The sequence below is a fragment of the Heptranchias perlo genome, chromosome 6, assembly GCF_035084215.1.
Source record: "Heptranchias perlo isolate sHepPer1 chromosome 6, sHepPer1.hap1, whole genome shotgun sequence".
NCBI lineage: Eukaryota > Metazoa > Chordata > Chondrichthyes > Hexanchiformes > Hexanchidae > Heptranchias > Heptranchias perlo.
The window spans coordinates 99,521,626-99,541,060 of NC_090330.1; the positions used below are offsets into that span (position 1 = coordinate 99,521,626).

The following is a 19,435-nucleotide window of genomic DNA, read 5'->3' on the forward strand; positions in this document are numbered from 1 at the left end:
TACGTCGAGTTCAGCGTCAAAGCTGTTTTCAAAAGCCTAGGGAAATCACAGTTTTGAGTGCTTGTGTATAGGATAAGTACATGATAAAAAGCAACATGCAGATCTCACAGGGAAGGGGCTGTTTTGGGTAACGTGTATACGACTCTTTCAAATTATCGTCTTAGATCAATAACATAACCTGTTACTAATCCATGCTTTTGTTACCTCTAGGTTTGACTATTCCAATACCCTCCTGGCTGGCCTCCCATCTTCCACCCTCCATAGACTTGAGCTCATCCAAAACTCTGCTGCCCGTATCCTAACTCGCACCAAGTCCCGTTCACCCATCACCCGTGTGCTCGCTGACCGACATTTGCTCCCAGTCCGGGAAGGCCTCGATTTTAAAATTCTCATCCTTGCTTTCAAATCCCTCCATGGCTTTGTCCCTCCCTATCTCTGTAACCTCCTCCAGCCCTACAGCCCTCTGAGATCTCTGTGCTCCTCCAATTCTTGCCTCTTGTGCACCCCTGATTTTAATCGCTCCACCATTGGCAGCGGAGCCTTCAGCTGCCTAGGCCATGAACTGTGGAATTCCCTCCCTAAACCTCTCCGCCTCTTTACCTCTCTCTCCTCCTTTAAGGTGCTCCTTAAAACCTACCTCTTTGACCAAGCTTTTGGTCACCTGTCTTAATACCTCCTTATGTGAAGTGCCTTGGGACTTTTTACTATGTTAAAGGCACTATATAAATGCAAGTTATTGTTGTGATTTAGAAATCTACCAAAAACGATATTTGTATCAAGCAGAAATTTCTTTCCATTTTTTCTCATTTTATTATTCTTTAATTGTATTTTATTACTGCATTCTATTTATCTATGTTTTTATTATTATTTATTTGTTATTAAGACAGAGGAATATCTAAATATGGTTGTAAAGATCCAACCTAGAATTAAGAGGAGAATAATAACTGGGAGTATAATAGTTATTGTAATATTGGCTGCAAGTACAATATGATCCATTTATTAGATCACCTTAAAAGATACCACAATTTCACAAGGTTTTAGACTTTAAGTGGCATTGATTGCTCAACTCGGTATGTTATAATCACTTGTAAATTAAGTCTTGTCATTAAAATCCAATATTACTCACTGCACATCTGTTGAATTTATTTCAATAAACACTATTGCATTATCTAGTCTACTTTTAATTTTTGATTATACGTGTGCATTTGTGGTTTTTATCATTGGCAGTAACCACAATCACTCCCAGTAATGTGATTTTTTTGTGGACGTAGCTTGTTACCATTTCGTTTGATTTTGACCCGTCTCCAAGCAACGCGCAGTTGTCATTCCTCAGAGAAAGACATGAGCCACTCAGCAAGGACAGAGGGTTATCGATGCTACCAGTCTGCTGCACAATTCTCCATTCTCTTTGGCAAAAAAAATAACATTGGGACAGATAATACCACAAAGAAACTGGTTTAGTGCCACCAAAACACTAGAGGCCATTTTCCTGGCTTTAGCACCTAAATAGCCCCTGAAAAATATACGCTGCACTATGCACAGGAAAAATAGATGCCAGTCCTATACCTCATTTTGTGCCTGAATAGCACTTCCTCTGGATTTTTGGTAGGAGGTAGATTTTGGTGTGTACCGTTTATTTTGTTTATGAGCGTTAAGCATTGCCCGGGTAGAACGTAGAAAGGAAAATCTGGAGGGGAGGATCGCATACCCCTTACAGATCCTGTTGGATTTTTGGAGCAAGGAAAATCCTCCCAGCCAGATTTTCCTTTCTGCACTCCACCCAAGCAATGCTTATTGCCTACGCCGTACAGACGTAAATCTACCCCTAAATTTTTTGGGGGGATGCACCTGACTGCTCCTGAGAGGGTATGCCGATGTAAAAGAGACCTGTGCACTCCTATTTCCTGTTCTAATGATGGATGAAGTTCAGAGGCAAACTGTTCCCAAAATAATCTGGTGCTACCCCTTCCAGAACTGCTATTTAGGTGCTAACTGTCTTAAAAGGACAAGGTGATCGCATCAAGAAAGGTCTTTACAGTTGACCTTTTGAACAAAGAAAATGAGTTTTCAGCTTCAGAAATGTTTGCAAAATGTGTTAACTCTTTTTCACTCACTGATATTTGGCACTGTGGATCCTCGCTCCCCCCCACCCCCTCAGCCATCCTTTTTGCAAGATGGCTTATGTGGATTAAAAGAGGAGCAACAACCAGAAGCCCCCCTGACAGCTGCTGAAGATAACTTGCCTGATCCTCTCCAGAGCCGCTATCAACTGCTTCACAGGCAAAAGGCAGGAATCCTCATTCCTCCTAGCCATACAATAGCTCCTTCCCAAAAACAGTACAAAGAGAGTCCTCACAGTCAAATCTCCTATTGTCAAATCTTCATTGTGCACAGCCACATTTTTCCCATGTTCATCTAGAGTAAAAAAGCACAAATCGAACACAAATCAGCACTTCCACACTGCTCCTCTGCCCACCACCCAGGAGCCAAGAAGCTTTCCATAATCACATGCATCCCAACCTTACTTGGATCCTCCATGCCACCATGCCCTCTCATCTGTAGGTACAAAGACCTGACGATTTGACACCATAGAACACCACCCCCCATCTAGTTTAGGCAAGCTCCTCAGTCACCACGCCTAGTGATGTGGCAGTAGTACAGCAACGTGGCATCTCTGGCAGGGGGCTACGCTGCAGCTGGTCTTGGAACTAGCACTCTAGCTAAGGATGTCTGCAGGTTCTGTAAGCTGGCCCTCCACACCTCACTCAGGCAACTGCTGGACTCCTCCATATTGGTAAAGGCCAAAAAATCGGCGTGCAGTGCCCGCAACTGAAACGTGTTTGAGGCCCCCACTGCAAGATTGATTTGCCCTGAGGCAGCCAGCGCCAGCTGCACTTAGAAAAACTAGGTCTACATGTGGCCTAACAGGCGGTCCTTAAAGGGTCCGCCAATATTGGGTGCACCTTGGGCCTCAACATTCAGGCGCAGGCATTGTTCCCTGCAACCGTGCGCACCACAAAATTTTGCTCAAATTTCTGGGCCCTTGTCCTAAAGGTTAGGCCATGAGATCTGGTTGGGGAGGGAAGTGACCCCAACCTCTGGTGAGAAGGTCCCTGCTCCTGTTTACCGCAGTCAGTGACTCTCCATTTATGTTGCCCTCCTGCTGTAAGAACATAAGAAATAGGAGCAGGAGTAGACCATACAGCCCGTTGAGCCTGCTCCACCATTCAATAAGATCATGGCTGATCCTCTACCTCAATCCCGCTTTCCCGCCCTATCCCCATATCCCTTGATTCCCTTAGTGTCCAATTATCCATCGATCTCAGTCTTGAATATACTCAACAACTGAGCATCCACAGCCCTCTGGAGTAGAGAATTCCAAAGATTCACAGCCCTCTGAGTAAAGTAACTTTTCCTCATCTCGGTCTTAAATGGCGGACCCCCTATCAGTCTATCTAAACTTTCTGGGGTGGATGTATCTGAGCTGCTAAGCAGGCAGGGTAAGTTCAGTGACATTTTTTAAGTGTACAAGATCAAAGAACTTTTCCAATTTCTCAAAGCTGACTCCCTCATGTCTGCAGGACTGCCATACAATTAGAACCCATAATTGCACAATTTTGAACCCAGTTCGGCTCCAAATTCAGCCAAGATGCAATTACAAAATCATAGTGTATATAGTTCCATGGGGCAGAAATTGCTCCCGAAATAACGGAGAGCTCAACAACACTCTCCGTTGTTCGTGGTGAAATGGAGGATCACCAGGGTGGTTATTTCTCTAATGACTACTAAGAAAGACATTTATAAATGCAAATAACACACATTATGTTTTTATTTTGCACAAGATATTAAAAGATATAAAAAGTAAAATCTTCCTCTTTTTAATAACTCTTCCACCATGGTTTTTTGAAAACATTCTTTACCAATTTTCTCCCATGCCCTCTTCCCCAGAATGCATTGATTCCTTACTAGGATACAGTCATATGGGTGCCAGCAGCCTCTGGTGGTTTGTCCAAGTGCCTATTATTCATATATGAATCTTGACAGTGGGTAGTGGCGTGCTGTTCAATCATAGGGAGCATCACAGCCAAGATTGGTTCCTTCCCCACATATCTTTAGTTTCAAAAGGGGTCACTGCATAGTCATGCTGCAGCTATACAAAGCCCTGGTTAGACCAAACCTGGAGTACTGTGTTCAGTTCTGGGCACCGCACCTTAGGAAGGATATATTGGCCTTGGAGGGAATGCAGCGTAGATTTATAAAATGTTACCTGGACTCAAAAGGTTGAATTACAAGGATTACACAAACTAGGGTTGAATTCCCTGGAATTTAGAAGATTAAGGGGTGACATGATCGAAGTTTTCAAGATGTTAAGGGGAACTGATAGGGTAGATAGAGAGAAACTATTTCTGCTGGTTGCAGAGTCTAGAACTAGGGGACATAGCCTAAAAATTAGAGCCAGGACTTTCAGGAGTGAAATTAGGAAACACTTCTACATGCAAAGGGTGGTAGAAGTTTAGAACTCTCTTCCGAAAACGGCTAGCTCAATTGTTAATTTTAAATCTGAGATCGATAGATTTTTGTTAACCAAAGGTATTAAGGGATATGGGGCTAAGGAGTTAGGTTACAGATCAACCATGATCTTATTGAATGGCGGAAAAGACTCAAAGGGTTAAATGGCCTACTCCCGTTCCTATGTTCCTATGTTTCTATCAGAAGTGTGAAGCCTGATTGATTTTTCCATTCTTCATCCAAGGATACTAAAGATGGTAGTGGTTGTTGGAGGCCAATCATCTCAGCCCCAGGACATTGCTGCAGGAGTTCCTCAGGGCAGTGTCCTAGGCCCAACCATCCTCAGCTGCTTCATCAATGACCTTTCCTCCATCATAAGGTCAGAGACAGGGATGCTTGCTGATGATTGCACAGTGTTCAGTTCCAGTTGCAACCCCTCAGATAATGAAGCAGTTCGTGCCCGCATGCAGCAAGTTCTGGACAACATCCAGGCTTGGACTGATAAGTGGCAAGTAACATTCGTGCCAGGCAATGACCATCTCCAACAAGAGAGTGTCTAACCACCTCCCCTTGACATTCAACGGCATTACCATCGCCGAATCCCCCACCATCAACATCCTGGGGGTCACCATTGACCAGAAACTTAACTGGACCAGCCATATAAATACTATGGCTACAAGATTTATTAGGGATGGGCAATAAATGCCGGCCTCGCCAGCGACACCCACATCCCATGAACGAATAAATAAAAAAAAAGAGCAGGTCAGAGGCTGGGTATTCTGCGGCGAGTGTCTCACCTCCTGACTCCCCAAAGCCTTTCCACCATCTATAAGGCACAAGTCAGGAGTGTGATGGAATACTCTCCACTTGCCTGGATGAGTGCAGCTCCAACAACACTCAAGAAGCTCGACACCATCCAGGACAAAGCAGCCCGCTTGATTGCCACCCCATCCACCACCCTAAACATTCACTCCCTTCACCACCGGTGCACTGTGGCTGCAGTGTATACCATCCAGAGGATGCACTGCAGCAACTCGCCAAGGCTTCTTCAACAGCACCTCCCAAAACCGCGACCTCTACCACCTAGAAGGACAAGGGCAGCAGGCACATGGGAACAACACCACCTGCATGTTCCCCTCCAAGTCACACACCATCCCGACTTGGAAATATATCGCTGTTCCTTCATCGTCGCTGGGTCAAAATCCTGGAACTCCCTACCTAACAGCACTGTGGGAGAAGCTTCATCACACGGACTGCAGCAGTTCAAGAAGGTGGCTCACCACCACCTTCTCAAGGGCAATTAGGGATGGGCAAATAAATGCTGGCTTGGCCAGCAACGCCCACATCCCATGAACGAATAAAAAAAATACTAAAGCAAAGTGTGGTGCCCTGAAATCAACTAACTCAGCACTGTTTTTTTTTTAAATTATGAAGCATTTTGATAGAGTGTATATGGAATGATTATTTCCACTATTTGGGGAAATCAGCCATGAGGGAGGGCATCAATTTAAGATTATCACAAAAAGAGTGAGGGGAAATGTTAGGAGAAATTTCTTTACACGGGGGTTGTTGGAGCATTGTTGGAATGCGTTCCCCCAGGGAGTGGTTGAGGCAGAGAACGTTGCATCTTTAAAGGGAAAGTATTTAAAGCTGAGGAAAATGCAGCACTGCTCAGAGAGTGGTGAGAATATGGAACTCACTACCACATGGAGCGATTGAGGCGAATAGCATAGACGCATTTAAGGGGAGCTAGATAAGTACATGAGGAAGAAAGGAAAAGAAGGATCTGATGATCGGGTGAAATGAAGTAATGTGGGAGGAGGCTCATGGGGAGCATAAACACCAGCATAGACCTGTTGGGCCAAATGGCCTGTTTCTGTGCTGTCAAATTCTATGTAATTCTATGACTACAGGGAGAGAGCAGCGGGAATAATTTTGGATTGCTCTATCAAACAGCTGGCACAGACACGCTGGGCTGAAAGGCCTCCTTCTGTGCTGTAAACTTCTATTGTCCTTCGCCCACCAAAAAATGATGACCAGGCCTTTGGCAATTGATTACTTTCATCAAACAACCCTAGGAATTTAATTAATGGCTTGGATGCACTTTTACCTTTACGCCAGCAGCAACATAAATAATACCGCCTCATATTATTTTCAGCATATCCTAAAACACTGTCATGAAACCTTAGAGGAAAATAATCTGGAGGCTGTTTGCTCGCCAAAGCAATGGATCCATGAGGGAATATTTCTGATGACCTGACCCAGAATAGCTTCTTTCTGACCAATCAATGTTGAATGGCATTCACTGCGATGGTCAGCCTCCCCAATAACACTCCCTGGCTGATACCCCTGGGCAGAACTTTAACAATTTTTGGTTATCACTACTTATGGAGACAGGAGTTGAGAAAAAAGACAATTAATGTCTAGACAGAGGCTCTTGGTCATTGGCCTATAGTGAGGGAAGGGCCACAGCAGTTTTATTCTGCACGGGCCACAATTGCAAGAGTGTCCAACCCATGGCCCTCAACAACAACCACAGCCCCATAACTACAGAGATGGCACAAAAGGCAGTATGTGCTCACCTTTAGTAATTGAAGTGGTTAAATGATGTAATTGAATGGCATAAGAGGCTCGAGTGGCTGAATAGCCTACTCCTGATCCTATGTTCCTAATTATCCTAGCAAATGTGCTCACACTGCATTGCAGATCGGCTGTTCTTAACCACCTCACAGCTCCCCACACACTCCCCTGTGATAGTTTAGTGAAATCTTGCACATGATGATTTACTACCTTTATCCAGCTTGCCTTTTTGGATGGGGAGTTTTTGCTGTAGAAACCATCAGTGAATGCCAACAATGGAATCTTATTGATCCTAATTGATCCTTTGTCTACCTTCTGTGGCTTGCCATTAACAGATAATTTTTAAAAACTGCAGTTTAATAATCAACACAAGATTGTTCCTTTCTTATCAGATTGGAAAACTATTTAGAGCCATTTAGTGTAGAGGTCACTTCTCCTATTCAACTAAATGAGAGTTAATATGCATTAGTCCACTTAGCTCCTGTAGAAGTAAAAATCCCCAGTGGAGGGTGACAATGGGGAAGGGGTGCTGGCAATGAGAATAATGGTGGCTATGGAGAGGGAGAGGTAACAACAACAAGGCAACTGGTGCCCCAAAATGTATTTTCCAGCTACTCCTCTGTAAATGGAGGTTGACTGTTACAGCACATATCACTCAGGGTCAGGTGACCAGGAAGGCACTATGTCAGGGCAGTTTCAGTTCAGCAAGAGAGGCCGAGTCAGGATCAGCTGGGGGAGAGGTACGGTGTGAAGGAAGGATCAGATCAAGTTGGGTTGAACAGGGCAGAGAGGGCAGTTGTGTTTTTCCTCCAAGTGTTTTCATTGCATTTCTGATCTACTCTTATTTGTGGGTCTCCCTCATCAACAAAAATAACCCAAAGGTATAATTTTGTGTGTGACATAAGCAAGAACCTAATTTATATCAACCCTGAAATCTTACTCTATTTGAGACTGGCTCCAGAAAATGTCAGAGAAAAGCTCTTTTGATAAAAAATGGAGATCCAGGCCTGGAGTTTTCTCTGCATTTGCGCCCAGATGTGCACGTAATCTGGGCACAAACCAATTACGTGGCTTAAAAGATCGCGGAATTTTGGGCTAAGTGAGTTACGCTAGTCATGCCCAAGTCTCCTCGATCTTTTACGTCCATCCATCAAACCTTCCGTCTGAACGAATCTCCAACCATAAAACTGTCTAATCCCCCTGACTCTCAATTGCGAGATCCTCCAATTGCGTTTGCTTAGGGGCCTCTCAACATTGCGACCAGATTTTCAGGCACAGGAGTAAACAAAATCATTTTCTGGTCTTTGAATTGTAATTTTTTGAGCGTTTTAAAAATATTTACCTTCACTGAGACCTGCTCTGTATTTTCTGTTTCTTTCAATGCATTTTTATGGCAACGTATAAGTCACATTAAAAATTGAAAGTCGTCCCCAAATTCAGGTTCCTAAGCATGCTGTGCTTGATGTGCATGAATGATGGTGGCTATGGAGAGGGAGAGGGAAAAGGGAGAGGCAACAACAACAACAGGGCAACTGGTACCCCAAATTTATTTTCTAACTACCCCCCTGTAACTGGAGGTTTGCTGCCACAGCACACACCACTCAGGGTCAGGTTACCAGGAAGGCATTAGGTCAGGTTAGTGTCAGTTCAGAAAGAAATACTTTAGTTTAACTGTTCATATTTTGTCTAATCATGTGAGAAAGGCACAAAAAAGGAAGGAAAGACAGAATAACAGAGAGAAGAAATAATATGGAAAGAGGTCATGAATGGGTAAAAAGGAATGAGGGCAAAAGTCAATGGAAAAGAGAGTGAGTAATAGAATTTCAGAGATTGAGAGTGTAACACAGGTAATAGAAGAGAGGGATTGTGAGAGAAAAGAATGAGCAAAGAGGTGAGAGAAAAAGAGATGCAATGATAGAGGGAATGTAGCAGTACAATCCAGATTTCTGATAAACAGTTGAAAACAACACATCAAAAACCACGTTATTAGGATTTGTTTTAAAATTTCTTTCATGGTATTCTTGTAGTAGCAGTGAGAATCTGCTATACTATATTTGAAACTTGTGGTGTTTGGTCGGTATACAATTCACTTTTCTCACTGTTTAGCTTTGAAAGATGAAGACAGATAGATTGATCAATTGATCGCATACATCCAGGTCTCAGTGCATACTATGATTGGGTTGCAGAGAGAAAAGCTGCTGCTGGAGAGCCCTGCACCACCAACTTGTGGAGCCAACTTTTGATCGCATGTGGTAGGTTTCCATTCTGTGGTCAGGAAGATTACATAGAACTCTATGAAAATTACAGCACAAAAACAGGTCATTCGGCTCAATCAGTCTATGTTGGTGTTTAACCTTCACATGAGCAGTAGTCCTAATCCCATGTGTCTGCCATTTTCCAAAATCCCTTTATCCCCTTTCCTTCAACCACCTATCTAACCTACTCTTAAATGGTTTCTGCTTCATGTTAAATGTCAAGTCTACTAAGACTCCGAGCTCTCTTTCAACTGCATCTTTAGCTATTTCAACACTATTCATGAAGTATGCATGTCACCTTTTTCTTCCAATGTGTAGCACTTCACATTGGTCTGCATTAAACTTAATTTGCCATTGTTCTTCCCATTTACACATGTTGTCCAACTCATGAGCCCTGAGGAACCACAGTCGGCTCTTCCCCCCCTCCAATCTGACATAATTCCTCTAATGACTACTCTCTGTTCCTTACCCTTCAGCCTGTTTCTCATCCATGCTGACGGTTTACCCTGAATCCCCACAGCTTTGAGTTTAATTAATAGCCTTTGCCTAAAGTTTACCAAAAATTTTTTGCAAGTGAAAATACATCACATTAGAGGCCTTACCACAGTGCACTTGGTTGCAGGAGGTTCATCAGGTGGGGTCGTCCCTTTCTGAATCCATGTTGACTGCTGTTAACTATGTTATTGTTGTACAGATGATCCTCAAGTTTACACCTGATAATTGATTTTATTATTTTACACGGAATGAGAGTAAGAAAATGGTTTTGTGGTTGTCTGTATCTGATTTGTCACCCTATTTGAATATTGCTCTACATTGGCCTGTTTCCAATCTCCTGTTGCCTCCCCGCTGTCCATTGACTCCCTCAACAATAACTTTCATTTACATAGCACCTTTAATCTAAAAAGGTCATTTTACAGAGGTGTAATCAGACAAAAATGGATATCAAGCCAAAGAAAGAGGGGTGACTAAAAGGTTGGACAAAGATGGGTTTTAAGGAGAGTCTTAAAAGTAGGAGGGGGAAGTGAAGAGGCAAAGGGATTTAGGGAATGAAATCAAGAGCATAGGGCTCAGTTGCCTGAAGGCATGGCAGGGCTCAGTCAGCTAAAGGTACAGCCACCAATGGTGGGATGAAGGGGTGGGGGAGAGATCTACAAGAAGCCAGAGTTGGAGGAATGCAGAGTTCTTGAAGGGTTATAGAGCTGGAGGGGTGAGGCCATGAAGGGATTTAATCACAAGGATAAAAATGTTTAATTTAAGTGTTGTAACTCAGTGAGCACAAGGGTAATAGGTGAGTGGGACTTGATATGGGCAGCAAAGCTTTGGGTGAGCTTAAGGTGTAGGATGGGAGGCCAATTAGGAGAGCATTTGAATGGTTGAATCTGGAGGTGACAAATGCATGAGGGTTTCAGCAGCAGATGGGCTGAAGTAGATGCAGTGGCGAGTGATATGACAAAGGTGGTTGTAAGAGGTCCTCATGATGATGAGGATTATAGGGTTGGAAGCTCAGCTCAGGGTCAAATAGAATACTGAGAATGTCAGTGCTTCACAAATCTCTTCCTTTTATTTTCTGGGCTAAATATTATCTAGCCAAGAGGATTAATTTATTTTGAGCCCAATTACCTGTATAAGACTACCATAGAACCATAGAAAGGATACGGCACAGAAGGGGGCCATTCGGCCCATCGTGTCCGCGCCATCTGATTTATAACAAAGGTATTGATTTTACTCAAGATACCTTCGTTTGGAGAGTGCATGTTGCTCAAATCTACCCTTGTGAATACTTGGTAATTATGCAAAATATTTATTCTTTTGTGCTCATCCTCAGTTTCAAAGCAATTTGCAAATTTAATGGTTTTTATCTCTTTTCTGACTGCCCTCTTGCTTTTATGGTAGTGAAAGAATTTTTTTTTACCATTATGCTTAACTTCAGTGGCTATGCTTTTTGCAGGGCTCTCTTTGCCTCGCTGATCACTTTTTAAATGTATTTCTGCATTGTGTCCCTTCTCCTTTCTCCCTGCACGATTTGTATATGCTACTTTTCCTCTCTATCTCACCTTTAATTTCTTCAGAATTCTAGTTCCACCTGGACCCCTCCCTCTATCCTCTTACCTGCCCTTGATCTTTTCACTGGGAACTGCCAGTGTGACGCCGGCTGTCTTAATTTCTCTACTCCCCTCACTCACTCTAACCTAACTCCCTCTGAACTTGCAGCACTCCATTCTCTCAGGACGAATCCTGACATTGTCATTAAACCTGCTGACAAGGGTAGTGGTGTTGTTGTTTGGCGAACAGACCTCTACCTTGTGGAGGCTGAACGCCAACTCTCCGGCACCTCCTCCAACCTCCCCCTGGACTATAACCTCACTGCCGAACATAAAGCCATCAATTCCCAGACTGTCACTGACCTCATCTCCTCTGGAGATCTTCCCCCCCCAAGGCCTCCAACCTCATCGTCCCCCAACCCAGCACAGACCGCTTCTACCTCCTTCCCAAGCTCCACAAACAGGACTGCCCTGTTAGGCCCATCGTTTTAGCCTGTTCTTGCCCCACGGAACTTATTTCTTCCTATCTCGACTCTATTTTTTCTCCCCTTGTCCAGTCTCTTCTGACCTACATCCGTGACTCTTCCGATGCCCTCCGCCATTTTAACAGTTTCCAGTTTCCAGGCCCTAACCTTTCCCTTTGCACCATGGACCTCCAATCCCTCGACACCTCCATCCCCCACCAGGATGGTCTGCGGACCCTCCGCTTCTTCCTTGAACGGAGGCCCAATCAATCCCTATCCACCACCATCCTCCTCCACCTGGCTCAACTTGTTCTTACATTGAACAAGTCTCCTTTGACTCCATTCATTTCCTCCAAACAAAAGGTGTCACTATGGGGACCCGTATGGGTCCTAGCTATGCCTGCCTTTTTATGGGATATGTGGAGTATTCTTTGTTCCAGTCCTACTCAGGTACCCTCCCTCACCTCTTTTTCTGGTACATTGATAACTGTATTGGTGCCTGCTGCTCTTGCCCTGAACTGGAAAATTTCATCAATTTTGCTTCCAATTTCCACCCCTTCCTCTCCTTTATATGGTCCATCTCCGACTCTTCCCTTCCCTTCCTAGACTTCTCTATCTTCATTTCTGGGGATAGGCTGTCAACCAATATCTATTATAAGCCCACCGACTCCCTCAGCTAACTTGATTACTCTTCCTCCCAGCCGCTTCCTGTAACGACTCTATTCCATTCTCCCAGTTTCTCCATCTCCATCGCATCTGTTCAGATGATACCAACTTCCACACCAGTGCTTCCGATATGTTTTCCTTTTTTTCCTCAACCGAGGATTCCCCTCCACTGTAGTTGACAGGGCCCTTGACCATGTCTGTTCCATTTCCCACACTTCTTCCCTCACCCCATCCCCTTCCTCCCAGAACCACAATAGAGTCCTACTTGTCCTCACCTTCTACTCCACCAGCCTCCACATTCAACGGATCATCCTCCCCAATTTCCACTATCCACAGCGCGATGCCACCACCAAACACATCTTCCCTCCCCTCCCCTTTCAGCATTCCGAAGGGACCGTTCCCTCCACAAAATCCTGGTCCACTCTTCCATCACCCCCAACACCCGCTTCCCTTCCCACGGCGCCTTCCCTTGCCAGTGCAGGAAATGCAACACCTGCCCCTTCATCTCCTCCCTTCACACTGTCCAGGGCCTCAAACACTCCTTCCAGGTGAAACAGCAATTTACTTGTACTTCTTTCAATTTAGTATACTGTATTCGCTGCTCACGATGCGGTCTCCTCTACACTGGGGAGACCAAACGCAGATTGGGTGATCACTTTGCTGAACATCTCTGTTCAGTACGCAAGGGTGACCCTGAGCTTCTGGTCACTTGCCATTTCAATTCTCCATCTCACCCCCACTCTGACCTCTCTGTCCTTGGCCTTCTACACTGTTCCAATGAAGCTCAATAGAAGCTTGAGGAACCAAACCTCATCTTTTGATTAGGCACTTTACAACCTTCCGGACTCAACATTAATTTCAATAACTTCAGATCATAACCACTGCTCTCATTTTTTCGGACAGCAAGTGCTGGTAATGTTTCTGATGTTGCCATTTACAGCTCCGCTAGACCCATCTTTTGTTTCTTTACTTGTCTCGTTACCACCTCCTTTTGCCTTGCATCATCATTTCTTTTGTCATTTATCCATTCCTGCCCTCCACCCTATCATGGGCCTTCCCTTTTGTTCTTTCCTCCCCCTCCCCTTCCTTGGCTCTGTACTTGCTTAAAAACTGTTAAATCTCAAACATCTTCCGTATTTCCAGAATTTTCTGTTTTTGTTTCACTTTTAACTTGTTTGCTGATCCGTTTAGGGTAACGTTTGTTTAGTATGAATCTACTGGTTTTGGCAATGCATTTTTCCAGCATGCTCAGCATTATCCTTTTAAAGGTGTTCCATTTGTCATCCAGTGAAGTGTTATTGAACAACCTCCACAATTTCATTTGCTTTGGTTGTTCCCACATTTCATCAAATTTAGCCCTTTTAAAATTATGAACCTGGCTCCTGGACTTCAGTATTTCTGATTCCTGGATCATGTTAAACTTTATCATTCTGTGGCCACTGTTCCCCACCCTCCTCCGGTACTATGACTTCCATTTCCTGTACGTTTTCTGGGTCACTTACGAATATCAGATCAAATTGAGCATTGACACTCATAGTTTCCTAACACATTGGGCCAAGAAGATGTCATGCACGGTATCTACTAATGCTGACTATAAACAATATGGATTTTCCCAGTTTATATTTGGTTAATTGAAGCCTCTCATTAAAATAACATTCCTGTTCTCACATACTCTTCTTATGCTGACTAGTGACCTAGGAGCCTAATCATAGAATCATAAAATCATAGAAATGTTACATCATGGAAGTCCATACTGGCTCTATGCAAGAGCAATCCTGCGAGCCCCACTCCCCCGCCCCATCCCCGTAGGCTGCAATGTTTTTCCTTTCAAGTACTTATCCAGTTCCCTGTTGAAGGCCACAATTGAATTTGCCTCCACCATCCACTCTGGCAGTGTATTCCAGATTCTAACCACTCGCTGTGTAAAAAAGTTTTTCCTCACGTCACATTTGGTTCTTTTGCCAATCACCTCTGGTTCTTGACCCTTCCGCCAATGGGAACAGTTTCTCTCTATCTATTCTGTCTAGACCCTTCATGATTTTAAATATCTCTATCAAATCTCCTCTCAACCTTTTCTGTTCCAAGGAGAACAACCCCAGCTTCTCCAGTCTATCCACGTAACTAAAGTCCCTCATCCCTAGAATCGTTCTAGTAAATCTCTTCTGCACCCTCTCTAAGGCCTTCATATCTTTCCTAAAGTGCGGTGCCCAGAACTGGACAGAATACTCCAGTTGTGGTCGAACCAGTGTTTTATAAAGGTTCATCATGACTTCCTTGCTTTTGTACTCTATGCCTCTATTTATAAAGCCCAGGATCCCGTATCCTTTATTAACAGCCTTCTCAACCTGTTCCTTCAACTTTCAACGATTCGTGCACATATACCCTTAGATCTTTCTGTTCCTGTACCCTTTTAGAAGTGGTCTAACCAACCGACACCTAAAATCTCTGGCTTTAGGTACATCGGATGTATACCTTTAGGGAGACAGTCCACACTCTGAGTAGTGAAATCAGAACCAAACTGGTTCACAATACTTAGTAGCTTGACTCTTTTTTTATTCATTCATGGGATGTGGGTGTCGCTGGCAAGGCCAGCATTTATTGCCCATCGCTAATTGCCCTTGAGAAGGTGGTGGTGAGCTGCCTTCTTGAACCGCTGCAGTCCGTGTGGTGAAGGTTCTCCCATGGTCCTGTTAGGTAGGGAGTTCCAGGATTGTAATCCTGCGACGATGAAGGAACGGAGATATATTTCCAAGTCGGGATGGTGTGTGACTTGGAGGGGAACGTGCAGGTGGTGTTGTTCCCATATGCCTGTTGCCCTTGTCCTTCTAGGTGGTAGAGGTCGCGGGTTTGGGAGGTGCTGTCGAAGAAGCCTTTGCGAGTTGCTGCAGAGCATCCTGTGGATAGTACACACTGCGCCGGTGGTGAAGGGCGTGAATGTTTAGGGTGGTGGATACGGTACCAATCAAGCGGGCTGCTTTGTCCTGAATGGTGCCGAGCTTCTTGAGTGTTGTTGGAGCTGCACTCATCCAGGCAAGTGGAGAGTATTCAATCACGCTCCTGAATTGTGCCTTGTAGATGGTGGAAAGACTCGTCGCGGAATACCCAGCCTCTGACCTGCTTTTGTAGCCACAGTATTTATGTGGCTGGTCCAATTAAGTTTCTGGACCCCCAGGATGTTGATGGTGGGGGATTCGGCGATGGTAAAACCATTGAATGTCAAGGGGAGGTGCTTAGACTCTCTCTTGTTGGAGATGGTCATTGCCTGGCACTTGTCTGGCGCGAATGTTACTTGCCACTTATCAGCCCAAGCCTGGATGTTGTCCAGGTCTTACTGCATGCGGGCATGGACTGCTTCATTTTCTGAGGGGTTGTAACTGGAACTGAACGCTGTGCAATCATCAGCGAAAATTCCTATTTCTGACCTTATAATGGAGGAAAAGTCATTGATGAAGCAGCTGAAGATGATTGGGCCAAGGACACTAGCCTGAGGAACTCCTGCAGCAATGTCCTGGGCTGAGTTGATTGGCCTCCAACAACCACTACCATGTTCCTTTGTGTTGAGTATGACTCCAGCCACTGGAGAGTTTTCTCCCTGATTCACATTGACTTCAATTTTACTAGGGCTTCTTGGTGCCACACTCGGTCAAATGCTGCCTTGATATCAAGAGCAGTCACTCTCACCTCACCTCTGGAATTCACCTCTTTTGTCCATGTTTGGACCAAGGCTGTAATGAGGTCTGGAGCTGAGTGGTCCTGGCGGAACCCAAACTGAGCATCGGTGAGCAGGTTATTGGTGAGTAAGTGCTGCTTGATAGCACTGTCGACGACACCTTCCATCACTTTGCTGATGGAAGGTGTCGGGAGATTCAAACACAGTGTTAGTTTTTGTGCTTGTCAGAACTCTCGGCTGACCAAAAAAGATAGCGTGTTTCTCTTCCTATTTTAAACTCTATAAATTACATACACTAATGTGTGATTCTAATTACACTTGTAGGCAGTTATCAGGCTAAAGATTTTATCTGACTGGACTGTCACTGGTTCAGGTCATAGATTAACATGGATATTAATCCCGAGGAGACATGTAGGTAAAAACAGAAAATGCCAAAAACACTCAGCAAATCAGACAGCATCTGTTTGGGTGTGCTGACTCTTTGTCAAGACTGGAAAATATTACTGATGGTCAACATTATAAAAAGGAACAGAACATGGAGGAGGGGGAGAGAAAACACACACACCTATAAGAAGAAACAGAATGGCCTGTTAAGTGGAGAACAGGAGATGGATAAATGGTAAAAGTGATATTAGCTTAAGACAATAGGAGGCATAATGAGAGAAATCAAAGACATAAGCAAGACACAGGGAATGTGAGAATAGATTAATGAGGTGAGTGATAGGCAAGTAAAAAGGGAAGCCTGCACAACTGGCAAAGTGGAGAAGCCTCCAGAAGGCAGGAGCTTGGCAGAATAAAAAACAGGTCTACACCAAGGGTGCCAACCACCTGGCCAGTAGTGTTCTGATGGATGGTCTGCCCCCAACCCCAACCTGCTCCTTTCAATTGTAAACAATTTTACAACACCAAGTTATAGTCCAGCAATTTTATTTTAAATTCACAAGCTTTCGGAGACTTTCTCCTTCCTCAGGTAAATGCATTTACCTGAGGAAGGAGGAAGTCTCCGAAAGCTTGTGAATTTAAAATAAAATTGCTGGACTATAACTTGGTGTTGTAAAATTGTTTACAATTGTCAACCCCAGTCCATCACCGGCATCTCCACATCATGCTCCTTTCAACAACAACTACTTGCATTTATATAGCACATTTAAACGTCCCAAGGCACTTCGCAGGAGCGTAATCAGACAAAAATTGACACCAAGCCAAAGAAGGAAATATTAGGACAAAAGGTAGTTCTTAAGGAGCGTCTTAAAGGATGAGAGGTGGAGAGGTTTGGGGGGGAATTCTAGAGCTTATGGCCTAGATGGCTGAGGGCAAGGCCATCCATGGTGGTGTGAAGGGAGTGGGGGATGCATAAGAGGCCAGTATTGGAGCAACGCAGAGTTCTTGAAACATTGTAGGGCTGGAGAAGTTTACAGAGATAGGGAGGAGTGAGGCCATGGAGGGATTTGAACACGAGGATGAGAATTTTAAAATCGAGGCATTGATGGACTAGAAGTCAATGTAGGTCAGCAAGCACAGGGGTGATGGATGAATGGTAGGTTAGGATACGGGCAGTGGAGTTTTAGATGAGCTCAAGTTTATGGAGGATGGAAGCTGGGAGGCTGGCCAGGAAAGCATTGGAATAGTTAATTCTGGAGATATGAAAGAATGACAGAAAGACTTGTATTCCTATAGAGCCTTTCACAACCTCGGGACATCCCAAAGCACTTCACAGCCAATGAAGTACTTTTTGAAATGTATTCACTGTTGTAATGTAGGAAACGCAGCAGCCAATTTGTGCTCAGCAAGGTCCCACAAACAGCAATAAAATAATTGAAATAAATAACAAGAGCATGGATGAGGGTTTCAGCAGCAGATAAGCTGAGACAGGGGCAGAGATGTTATGTAGATGGAAGTCTTTGTGATGGAGAAGATATGTGGTTGGAAGCTCATCTCAGGGTCAAATAGGATGCCGAGGTTGCAAACAGTCTGATTCAGCCTGAGACAGTGGCCAGGGAGGGGGATCGAATCAGTGCCATGGGAACGGAGATTGTGGCGGGGGCTAAAGACAATGGCTACCAACTTCCTCTTGTTTAATTGCAGGAAATTGCTGCTCATCCAGGACTGGATATCAGACAAGCAGTCTGACAACACAGAGGTAGTGGAGGCGTTGAGAGAGTTGGTGATGAGGTAGAGCTGGGGGTTGTCAGTATACATGTGGAACCTGACATTATGTGTTCAGATGATGTCACCAAGGGTCAGCATGCAGATGAGAAATAGGAGGGGGCCAAGGATAGAACCTGAGGGGAGTCCAGAGGTAACGGTGCAGGAGCAGGAAGAGAAGTCATTGCAGGAGATTCTCTGACTACAACTGGATGGGTAAGAGTGGAACCAGATAAGGGCAGTCCCACTAGGCTGGACAATGGAGGAGAGGTGTTGGAGGAGGATGGTGTGGTCAACCGTGTCAAATGCCGCAGACAGGTCGAGACGAATGAGGAGGGATAGTGCACCATGGTTATGGTCACAGAGAATGTGATTTGTGACTTGGATTAGGGCAATTTCAGAGTTCATTAGAGAGATTCAAACATAGCACTGTGAGAAAGATGGGCACGGACTTGGGTAGAGAGGAAAGGGAGGTTGGAGATGGTTCAATGGTTCTCCAACACTCAACCCTGGAAATGTCAAAACACCCTTCCCACATTGCCAGCACCTCTTGCAAGAGAGAAAATGGGAGCTAAAGTTCGGGTCTGAAGTTATTAAAGTCAATATTAAGGCCAAAGTGCTGCTTGTAAATAATTCTTGTTTACAAGCACATTTTAGTTCTACATCCTGTATCAGAAGAATGGATCAATCTACATTTCTGTCTGTCCGAGTTGGAGAACAGGCTTACTCTTTTCTGTTGTCTACAAATCTATTTTTGATGTTTACTGATTTCTTCAGATCTTGGTTGCCTTTTCAGTTTCACACCAATTTACACAATTCGACCACATTAGGGGGGAAATCTAGCTCCGCAGTGACACAATTCTCCAGCTATAAACAGACAAAATATGAATTTGATGTGAAATCCGGAGCGATCTCCGCAAAAACTTGCGTTTACTTTGATTTGATCAATTAAATGGATCGCAAATTGAAGAGCCAGGCGCTGACGTGTGAATTATTAGTAGGGGGGCTGACGATAATGTGAATCTGCACTAGTATGTGAGCCTCGCACAACCCGAGCTCCCTTCTAAACCCTCTGGAGAAAGGAAAGGTGACGTTTTCTCGCCG

The 19,435-nt window shown here is 44.3% G+C and overlaps 1 long non-coding RNA gene across 2 annotated transcripts in view; it reads left to right on the top strand.

Annotated features, from left to right (window-relative positions):
- LOC137322582 (uncharacterized) overlaps positions 1-1,090 on the top strand; it is a 103,505-nt gene extending 102,415 nt beyond the window's left edge. For both annotated transcript variants that reach the window (XR_010963190.1, XR_010963191.1), the window contains one exon: positions 211-1,090. This is a non-coding gene — a long non-coding RNA (uncharacterized lncRNA). The remainder of the gene's footprint in view (positions 1-210) is intronic.
- The last annotated feature ends 18,345 nt before the right edge of the window (positions 1,091-19,435 follow it).